The 11,559-nt window shown below is 42.3% G+C and overlaps 1 pseudogene; it reads left to right on the forward strand.

The window, feature by feature from the left end:
- The first annotated feature begins 2,091 nt into the window (after positions 1 to 2,091).
- Positions 2,092 to 9,554, forward strand: LOC122119857 (annotated as a pseudogene).
- Positions 9,555 to 11,559: the final 2,005 nt, after the last annotated feature.

Genomic DNA, 11,559 nt, shown 5'->3' on the forward strand with positions numbered 1-11,559 from the left:
CAAGTCCAATTGCTTAATTTGGCCCTCAAAACCTCTGCGAGAGACCTAGCCAGCCTCTCCCAGAGCATCTTCCATTCTGCTTCATATATTTTCTATTTCAAGCAGATTTTTCTCTAAAGAAACAAACACCTAAAACCAAAACTAGGTCTCTGAAATGACATTTTCAGCAGCTTCTTTCATTGTTAAGCACAATTGTTAAACTATATATCTTTTGTGCAATTGTTTCATAGCAAAGTGACTTCTACTCTAGTTTGGAAAAGGCATTTCCAAAAAAGTGCAATGCATCACTCTGATGTGCACAGCCACCATTTTCTATCTTTGGCTTTCTTTGTACATTTGCATTAACAGTTGTTTTTTTTTACTTGAAATGCTCCCTTTCCTACAAGATGCTCTATTGCTTTTCAAAAACCCAAATGAAATGTCCTACAGAGTAATCAGCGGGCATTGTGATTAGTTCCTCCCTTCTCCATGTTCCCATAGCCTTCAATTTATATTGCTTAGCCTTCTAATCTAATTCGTGATCCAGGAATTCTGGAGTCAACAATCAATTTACGTGCCTTATTTCAACTAGAGAGAAAATATATCTTAAATACTACTTTTCCAATATTCCTGGCTATCTATCTATCTATCTATCCATCCATCTATCTATTTATATTGAGACACTTTCTCATTATGTGGTCCAGGCTTTTCATGAACTTTTGAGTTCAAGTGGTCTTTCTGCCTCAGCCTTTGTAGTAGCTGGTACTACAGGTGTAGACCACTAAGTCCAGCTCCTGAATCTAATTTTTAAAGTCCTATTATCTGTCATGACTTTAATGTTTAAGAGGTTCCACTGAAATTGTCCAGTCTTAGACCCTGGAAATCCACCAGAAAGCTTCACAATAGTCTAAGCAAGAAATCAGGAGGACAAGAGCTAAGGTGGCAGGGATGGTGTGTTGGAAGCTGATTGAAGATATTTCTGCTGCAAACTGGGAAGGATTTAATTACCACAGAGATGAAGCTGGAGTCATGAGTTACAGGATGATGATGATGATGATGATGATAAAGTTTGTAAGGGAAGAAGGAGGGGAGGAGAGACAGAGATAGACCACACTAGAAATAGATAGATGATAGGTAGGTAGATAGGCAACAATTAGGTAAAAATGAACATTCAGATAGATAATAAGGAAACAATGCAAAGGATGGAAAGGGTGACATTGATCAGATGACACTGATCATAATCTGACTGATGGGATTGGAACCCATAACTACAACTACTGTATAACTACTTAATTTAAAAAAAAGAAACAAATCTACTCTAGAGGCTAGGCAGGAGAATTATGAGTTCAAATCCAGCTTGTTCTATATATGTAATTCCAGGCTAGCCTGGGCTACATAGCTAGACCCTGTCACAAACAAACAAAACAAAACAAACCAATGATCAAGGCCTCTTCTCACCTGGCATAACTTCACTGAGCAGTCCCACAAAGTCAAGCCTTGCCTGAATAATCTGTTGCAATTGTGGCAGCGGAGCCCAGGTTTGTTTCTTGAATTACTGTTACCTTATTGGTGTAAGGCCAGCAATTGGTTGACTGACTTGAGCCAAGTTGATACTTGCTCTGTGTACCTTCACCCTCCTGGTTGTGTTTGGAGGATATTAATTGAGATAGCACATGCCAGAGTTCATGAGTGAGATTCAGCAAATGTGTGGGCAGATGAACTTCAGTTGTGAAAGGCGCAACGTTTGTAAGGGCAAGGCCTGCCAAGCCGTCTCTGCACCCCAGGTGACCAATTTTCACTCTTGCAGTTCTGGGTCTCAGCTCCAGCTTGGCCACTGGGCTCCGTTCCAGGGGGCCTGCATGCATCAAGCTAGGTACGATCTGGAAGAGTGTACAGCACCTGCCGGATCCAAAGTCCGACTACCAGGGCCTAGTCTGGCTCTGGGAGATCCATGGGTGTGGGAAGTGGGGGGGGGGGCGCCCAAGGGGCGGCGCCTTTGGGGACAAGCAGGCCTCCAGGGACAGGGCAGGGCAGGGCAGGGTAGGACTCCGCTCCCCATATCTGACTTGATTGAAAAGATGACAGTGTCAAAGCCACTTGAGAGCCACCAAGATGGAGCTGGAACTGGAATTCCGAGGAGCCGGGGCTGGTGCCTGGCCTACTGGGAAGTGGCTCCTCGGGACCGAGGTCCCCACGGGGAATGAGGAGCAGGAGGAAGTGGAAGTCACCAAAGGGAAAGGCCAAGCCGGAAGCCTGCTGCGCTGGTTCTCCACCGTGATCCTGTATCTGGCCTTCCTCGGGCTGGTGAGAGCTGGGGCTGCGACCGCCCGAGCGCGGGGCGTCTTGTCAGGGAATGAGAAGCTCCAGCTTGGACTCTCCTATTTCACACCTACCTACACAGTGTGATCTTGGGCACTTTGCTTTCATCGTCTGCAAAATGGGCACACTTGTAATCGTGAAGGGTGACTGTCATGTGTGAAAGTTATTTTCCTGACATTTTCTGAGTGCCTGGGTGTGTTGAGGAGATCCAAGAAGACAGGCCGGGTTTGCAGATGCTTTTCTCCACACCCACCTGTTCAAGCTCTAAATGATAGCACAGAAAAGCTGCTGCTTGGGGATTTTTCTCTTCCTAGTGGCTTGACCATGTTCAGCTGAGCTTGGTAGATAGGACCCAGAGAGGCTGGGATCTGTTTCCAGATCATACAGCTAGCTGGTTAAGTGGTAGAGTCAGGAATATCTTCACCCTGCCATCACTCGATTGGAAATCACCCTGCCGATCTGCTAAGCAAAGTGCAGGGATAGAAACGCCCAACTTGATCATTTTTGACTCTGGAGTGTCTGGAGGGTGAGTCCTTCAAAGGCAATCATTTCTAATCAGTTAGCATCTTAGAGTGAACCACGCCTATTTATTAGAACCAAGTTGCTTTAATTTATTTTGAGATAAGAGTTTTGCTATGCAGATCAGGTTATCCTTGAACTGGCAATCTTCCTGCCTCTAACTCCCAAGTGTTGGCTTATACTGGGTGGGCCATATGCCACACCAGAATCTTTTCATGGGGGAGGCGATGAGAGAACTCACTGCAGATGCTTGCTGAGCCCTCTGTATACCAGGCCTTCTTGGGCCTTTGAAGACATGAAGCACTTTGAGTAGAGTCAGTTCTCAGCCTCTTTGTAACTGATGCTGGGGCTTTTGTATCTGATGTCAGTGGCTTTTCAGTCCTGGACTACTGGTGTTTGAATAGGAAATCCACTCTTCATTTGGAACTAAACAGTGTAATCAGAATCAAAGATTTTTGAAGTATGGATAATTTAAGTTTTCTTAAAGGGTTTTGCACATTTTCTAAAACTGAACTGTAATCCTCAGTTCTTGCTAACAAATTGTGCAAACAAAACCTTGTTAAAATCATTCTGCACATGTGTAAATCCTATTTGGAAATGCCATGAAGATGGTGCTCTTTCCTGATGCCTTTGGAATGTCACTGAAGATTAAGAAATATTCAGAGTGCTTATCTTCTGTTTGTTGGACATGTGTATTTGAGAGGTAGATCCCCATATATATCAGAAATTTTAATTTTAACTTATTTTTAAATTAAATAGAGTAAGTTTATTTGAAAGTGAAAGAAATGACAGAAAGTAACTCCATCTGGAGAGGAGTCTAAAGAGGAATCCCAGAAATTTCCATTTTAATGTAAAAAAACTAGGAATAAAAATTTTGATGTTTGAAAATTTCAAATTTTACCATCAATATTCCTCTGTTAGTCATGCAAATAGTAAGCATATTTTAAAAAAGAGAATTCTGAGAATAAATTTGTTTCATCTTTATAAGAATAAATGCAGATGGGCTGGGAAGGTGGCTCAGTGGTAGAGTGCTTGCCTTGCATGCCTGAGGCCCTGGGTTCGATTCCTCAGCACCACATAAGCAAAAAGAAAAAAGCCAGAAGTGGTGCTGTGGCTCAAGTGGTAGAGCACTAGCCTTGAGCTGAAGAGCTGAGGGACAGCGCCCAGGCCCAGAGTTCAGGCCCCACGACCAGATCCAAAAAGAACAAAACAAAACAAAAAAAAGAATAAATGCAGAACAGTGTTTTAAGGTATTGTTCAAAAACTAAACACAACTGCAACAGAAAACATTTTTTTTTAATTTATAATTTTAAGTAAAGGAAAAAAGCCATACCTTATAATAGCTCTACAGATAATAATGTTGTGCATTTTCTTAACTTGTTTGATTTGGTAATTCTTCTCATTCCACTGTAATCATCCTCCCACTTTTTTGTTGTTGGTGGTGGTGGTCATGGGGCCTGAACTCTGGGCCTGGCTACTGTCCCTCAACTCTTCAGCTCAAGGCTAGCACTCTACCACTTGAGCCACAATGCCACTTCCGGCTGTTTCTACTTATGTGGTGTTGAAGAATCAAACCCGGGGCCTCATGCTTGCAAGGCAAGCACTCTACCACTGAGCCACCTTCCCAGCCCCCCTTCAATTTTTTATCGTGGAAAAGGCTATTATTTAATAGCCATCAATTAATGTTCATTGTTAGCACAAAGCTTTTTGTCTTTTTCCATTTTAGGGACTGGGTGCTGGCATATTGGGACCCACATTTCAAGATCTGGCCACTAATGTGAACCGCAATATCAGCAGCCTTTCTCTAATATTTGTGAGCCGGGCCTCTGGATTTTTGTGTGGCTCCATGATTGGGGGAGTTCTTCTGGACCATGTAAATCATTTTGTACTTATGGGTAAGGAAGTACTGACTTTCACTTCTTTGAAATTGTCAGTGAGTTCACAAGCGTGTGAGAAATAACAGCCTGCTGATGGTGTTTCGGGGTCCTCTAGAGAAGCTGCGTCTCCAGGGCTCCTACTCTCACTCAGCAGCTACAGACTGGGCCACCTGGAATCTTGATTAGCCCTCAGGTGTGCTGATGGCAGTCATGAGCCTCCAACCTCCTGAGGCACCAGTCCATGTCACACACTTGTCCCAAAGCTCTGCATATCAGCTGTAGGACAGGTCTCTAGGGCCACCTGGAGCCAGATGAACTCTGGGAATGTGGCCAGGCTCTCTAGACTCTGGATTAGCAGTGTGGGACAGAGGATGGTGATGAACTGATCCAGGCTACACATTTGTCCCTGTTGCTGCCCCAGGTCAGTGATGAGCCCAGATGGCTCTGCAGCATTGGAGAGACATGGCTACGCGTTTAACATTCTGCTTTGGATTCACTAACATATTTAAAGAAAATTTGGATCAATGTGATGAAACTCTTTTGGAGGCAAGGAGAATGACTTATTGCTAATGAATAAGTAAAGAAAAAAAATCCCTCTTCCAAAATGGGTTAAAATAATGTTTTTCCTGACCTATTCCACAAACCAACTTATTTAGCAAAGTTTTATCACAAGCTGATATATTGATTACATTGTATTATTTCCCCTTTACTTTTTATATATATATATATATATATATATAAATTCCTTTAGATTTAATCACTGTTGTTAGATCTTATTTGCTGTGAAACTTTAAAGTTTTATTCACATTATAGCAAATTATATTTATAATCCATGAATACTATTAAGTCTTGGGTAAAATAATAACTTGTAGAAACTGCAACTCTTATCTCAAGATTACCTACCTTTCACTTGACCTTGTTTGCATCTTTGTAAAGTTTTTAGGATATGGACTTGCCCTATGATCCTTTGACTATTGGTACAGTTTTCATAGCTAGATTCTTCTTCTTTTTTTTTTAACCTTTCTGTTCAGGGATATCAATGCTGGTTACCACAGCTAGTCTTTACCTTACTCCTTTCTGCAAGACCGCAGAACTTCTGATTGGCATGATGCCTGTCTTTGGTGCTTCCATTGGCGTTCTTGATACAGGTCAGTTAGTCTTTCATTGTCTTCTTGGTGGGGAGTGGGACATGGCTGGTAGGAAAAGTAGAGCAGATGAAATACTAACATCATTTTCATTGCTCGTGAAATGACATGAACTCTGGGGACATCCTACCAAAACTACCTCCTAGCAACTACCCCTCTTGCTAGTCAAGTCACCATTTTTAACAACCTACTAGGAAGTGATCTTTGAGGGTTTTGGTTATGAGAGGTGTCGATTTACTATATCCCAACAAGGAAAAGACACCCAAACTAAAGCTAATCACAGTGCAGTTGAATGGGCTCACATTTTAGGATAGAATCTGGTAATTTTAGATCAAGAGGAAATGGCTTTGCCAGACTGCCAACAATGGACTACCACCACTGACACCAGGAACGGTGTACAGAGGTGGTATGGAAATTGTGGATGACAGCATTTTTGTCATCAGAAAGGTGAAAGGCCTTGCTCATACCCACAACGTGCTCACCCTGTTGGAGTCCTGGATAGCTATACCATTTACCTGTGGGATGGCTGTTAAAGAAAACATTTGTATTATTATTTTGTGTGCATGTGTGTGTGCACGGGGGGGCGGGGGGGGGGGGGGTCGTCGCACGAGTGCGCATGCGCACCAGTGCTGGGGCTTGAACTCAAGGCTTGAGCGCTGTCCCTGAGCTTTTTTACTCAAGGCTTCATGCTCTACCACTTGAGCCACAGCTCTGTTTCTGGCTTAAAAAAAAAAGTTAATTGGAGATAAGAGTTTCATGAACTTTGCTGCCCAGGCTGGCTTTGAACCTTCAGCCTTGGTCTCCTGAGTAGGTAGGAATACAGGTGTGAGCCACCAGTGCACAACTGTGAAAATATTTGAATACAAAAGAGACAACCAGATCTAAAGAAGCTAGATCTAAAATACAACTAGTTGTAATAACATATACAGGGTTCAAAGCATTTATAGACAAACAACAAACAGATCAAAGGAGAGGAGAAATACTTAGGATAGGAATCTAAAAGCTTAACTCCTCTGAACAACTAAAATACTGTTTACTAAAATGAATTCCATAGCTGGGCGCCAGTGGCTCATGCCTGTAATCCTAGCTACTCAGGAGGCTGAGATCTGAGGATCACAGTTCAAAGCCAGCCTGGATAGGAAAGTTTGTGAGACTCTCATCTCCAAATAAACCACCAGAAAACTGGAAGTGGTGTTGTGGCTCAGGTGGTAGAGCACTAGCCTTTAGCTGAAGAGCTGAAGGACAGCACCCAGGCCCAGAGTTCAAGCCCCACAATCCCCCCTCCCCGCCCTCCACCACACACACACACACAAAGAATTCCAGGAAATAAAAACATATTTTATTTTTAAATTTTGGAGGGACAATGGAAGAACAGGAATGGAGGGGGAAGGGTAAACAAATGTAGTCGTTGTATTTAATATACATTATGTAAAAACTCAACTATGTAACTGGTGAGGAGGGAGAAGAGGGGGAAATAAGGGAGAACAAGGAAAGGGGAGACATTGTAAAGAAGCATTATACTCGAACCTGACTGGAATTGTAACCTCTTTTGAACAATTCCTTAATAACAACTAAAAAAAAAAGAGAGTGACAGCCAAAGACACAGGTGGCTCACCACCTGCCTTAGCTATTCCAGAGATTGAGATCTGTTTTGGAACCAGGCCAGGCAGACATATCTCAGAGACTTCTGTCTCCAATAACAAGCAAAAAGCTGAAAGTGGGCTAGGTGCTGGTGGCTCACTCCTGTAATCCTAGCTACTCAGGAGGCTGAGATCTGAGGATTGCAATTCAAAGCCAGCCCAGGCAAGAAAGTCCATGAGAGTTCTCTCCAACTAACCATCAAAAACCTGAAATGGTGCTGTGATTCAAACTGGTAGAGTGCTAGCCTTGAGTAAAAGAGCTCAGGGACAGTGCCCAGGCCCCAAGCCCTACAACCAGAAAACAACAACAACAACAATAACCAACTTGGAAGTGGAGGTGTAGCTCAAGTGTAGGGTGACAGCTTTGAGTTGAAAAAGCCAAGTAAGAGCATGAAGCTTTGAATTCTAAATATAGTTAAGAAAAATAAAACAAACCAAAAAACCTAGATAGCCAAAGCCATGATGCTCTTGGCTATCAGCTTCCAGGTATTCAGACAGTGTAGGTTTACGTTAGGAAACGTGTTCTTGTCTTGTACTTTGGACATACTGGGATTTTGGAGCATTCAGGTCTTGAATGGGTATCTTGCCTCTAATTTATACACAAGTAAAATTTTCCTCAATTGCAATTGAGTACCAATTGCAAGTATGGAAGCCACAATCACAAGTATTTGGCCACAATCCGATAAAATTTTGTCTAGTCAGTGTGTGTATGTGTGTGTGTGTGTGTGTGTGTGTGTGTCTGCATATGTATATATGTATATATCTTTTGGAAATATATAGACATTTATGTACAATATATATCTTTTGTAAATATACATAAAATTAATAAATATATGTGTAATGTGTCTGCCCTGAGGTGGTAGTTGTTTTCAAGCATATGGAATTCCATGTATAACATTGAAACATTCTAGTAAGCTAGAATTTTTTACCTACACAATGGACTCAGGGCCAGTCTTTGATCATTTAGAACATGGCAAAGAGATTTCCATGTAATATTGAGTCATTCTCTTTCAGATGAAACTGAACCATGTTTTTCCTGTTATCCTGAATAATTTAATTTTCTCTGTGTCTCTTTGCTAGGTGGGAACGTGCTCATCTTGGCTCTTTGGGGGGACAAGAGCCCCCCCCACATGCAGGCCTTACACTTCAGTTTTGCCCTGGGCGCCTTCCTGGCTCCCCTGCTGGCTAAACTGGCGCTGGGCCCCACAGTGTCAGCTGACAACCACACAGAGCCCGACTTTCTCCCTGCAGCCCTCAATGCCTCTTCTGAAGCCGCCTCAGACCCTCTACTCGCAGCTCCCCATGACATGAACTTATTGTGGGCTTATGCTTCCATAGGCACCTACATTCTGATAGTTTCTCTCCTTTTCTTTGCTCTGTTCTTCATGAGAAGCTCAAGGCAGGGAAAAACAACAGCCTCTGCTCAGCAATCTCGAAGAGCTCAATACCACAAGGCCCTTCTCTGTCTGCTTTTTCTGTTCTTTTTCTTCTACGTGGGGGCTGAGGTGACATACGGCTCTTATATTTTCTCCTTTGCCACCACCCATGTTGGCATGGACGAGAGAGAGGCAGCTGGTTTGAACTCCATCTTCTGGGGGACCTTCGCAGCCTGCAGGGGCCTGGCAATCTTCTTTGCCGCGTGTTTACGTCCTGCCACCATGATTGTGTTGAGCAACATTGGCAGCCTGGTCTCCTCTTTGTTTCTGGTGCTTTTTGACAGGAGCCCTCTTTGTCTCTGGATAGCAACCTCCGTGTATGGGGCCTCCATGGCCACCACGTTTCCCAGTGGTGTTTCTTGGATTGAACAGTATACCACCATCAGTGGCAAATCTGCTGCATTTTTTGTGATTGGTGCTTCTTTGGGAGACATGGCTATTCCTGCAGTAATTGGAATTCTTCAAGGGCAATACCCAGATTTACCAGTACTTATGTATACCTGCTTGGGGTCAGCAATATTCACTGCTATTTTATTTCCTGTGATGTATAAAGTAGCAACTTGGCCTCTGAATCACCAGAGAAAATAAAACAGAAAGAACAAAGAACAGAAAGCTTTGCTACCTACTTTTGGGCAATGAAAAATAAAAGACTGGGCTTGGTGCAGAAAATGAACTGAATCATATTTTAAAATGGCTGAAATGAATGGAACAATGTCTTTATGTAATAGATAACATATAGAAACATTTTGATGGAGGCCATGGTTGAAATTTCCAACCAATTCCTCTCTAGTGCGTTGATGGTAAAAGGCTATCTTAGTTAATGCTGGAGATGCTGCCATGCAGCTGCAGGACAAAAGGGACCAACATAACATTCAGAACAGACGGATAATTCTTGGCTTCTTTGAAAAAAAAAACCACCACTTCTGAAGAGAACAGAGCACAGCATGGGCAGATTTTGAGCATGCTTGGGGATCAGAATTTCTAGGTCTACTTTGAACTCATGCTAAAATGGTTTGAAATGCTCTATGAGTCCCAGAGTCTTTCCTAACCTACCATATTTACATGCAATAGGATCTTGTTGAGACTTGTATTTAGCATGAGGCTGGGTAGGTCTGTTAGCATGCCCTCATCTCAGATCCTCAGCCCCTCCAACAAAACCAGTTGATATGGCCAGGCCTAACTGCAGCTGGCCTTCAGACCTACCCATTCCTCCCACTCCACATCCTGTCTGTACCTTTGAACAAAGGACAGGCACCATTTCTCCCTCCCAAGTTGGCTTTGTCAACCTCAGCTGGCAATACACTGCTTTTCCTGTCCATGACTCTGTCCATATGGTCTGTGTGGTCTTCTGGGATGGATGATTTCAAAGTCATCTTGTATGGTCTCCAGAATTTAGAGCATTGAATGAAGGCATTCATGTTTGAGAAACTGGGTGGTTATATTGGAAGAGAACCACAAAGCAGTGAAATCGATTTTCTAAATACATGATCAGGCACCTTTGTTCAGCCAGAGAACTGAGGAGAGCAGTTTCATGAAAAAGTTTCCTTGGAAGGGAACCAAAATTTTTAATTGCTTTGCCTTCACAAGGTAAAGCAAAGTTTGATTAAATGCTAAGGGGCCATATGGATTCTTAGTTTTATAAAAATGATTAGCAAGCTGGGTGCTGGTGACTCATGCTTGTAATCCTAGCTATGCAGGAGGCTGACATCTGAGGACCGCAGTTCAAAGCCAGCCTAGGCAGAAAAGTCCATGAGATGCCTGACTCCAGTTAATCACCAGGAAATCAGAATGGCACTGTGGCCCAAAGTGGTAGAGCTCTAACTAGTCCTGAGCAAAAGAGCTCAGGGATAGCACTCAGGCCCTGAGTTTAAGCCCCACAACCCCAAACAAACAAATAACAAGAAAACCAAAACTCTTAGCAGGGTCTAAGAGACCGCTTTTAAGATGGGACTCTTGTCTTTGGTTCTACACTGAGTCACTTAACAGGTTCTATCTCACTCATGTCCTGAGCTTTGATTCTGTGAGTTAAAATGAAATGATTTCCCAATTGATAAAGCTATATAGGTTTTAACAGGTTCTATCTCACTCATGTCCTGAGCTTTGATTCTGTGAGTTAAAATGAAATGATTTCCCAATTGATAAAGCTATATAGGTTTTAATGTTTTTTGAAGATGTCTTCCAGAACAATCTCTTCTCTATTTTAAACAGGTTCACAAATATACTACTGAGTTAGAAATATATTTCAATTTAAAATATTTAATGCTTATACTTACCTGGAGTAAGTATCTCTAGAATACAGTTTTATTGAGGCATTTTCTTTCTGCTTCTGTTCTCTTTTGAGACAGGGTGTTACTATGTAGCATAGCCCTTAAAGTTGGTCCTCTTAACTTAGTCTCCAACTTGTTGGGATTTCTGGTGGATGCCAACACATCAGGCTAGTGCCATGTTTGTTCCATCCATAGATACAAAAATTTCTATAATTTTTACAGACCTGAAACAAGATATTTCTTACAATTAATGATCATTTAACACTTTTGATAACTTTTATACTTTTTTCCATGCAAATATAAATATTGCATTTTATTTTATTTGCTGATTATGGAGTTTGAAGTCTGGGCTTGAGTGCTGGTCTCTGAGCTCTTTT

The sequence above is a fragment of the Dipodomys spectabilis genome, unplaced genomic scaffold, assembly GCF_019054845.1.
Source record: "Dipodomys spectabilis isolate Male_0828 unplaced genomic scaffold, ASM1905484v1 ptg000001l, whole genome shotgun sequence".
NCBI classification, from domain to species: Eukaryota; Metazoa; Chordata; class Mammalia; order Rodentia; family Heteromyidae; genus Dipodomys; species Dipodomys spectabilis.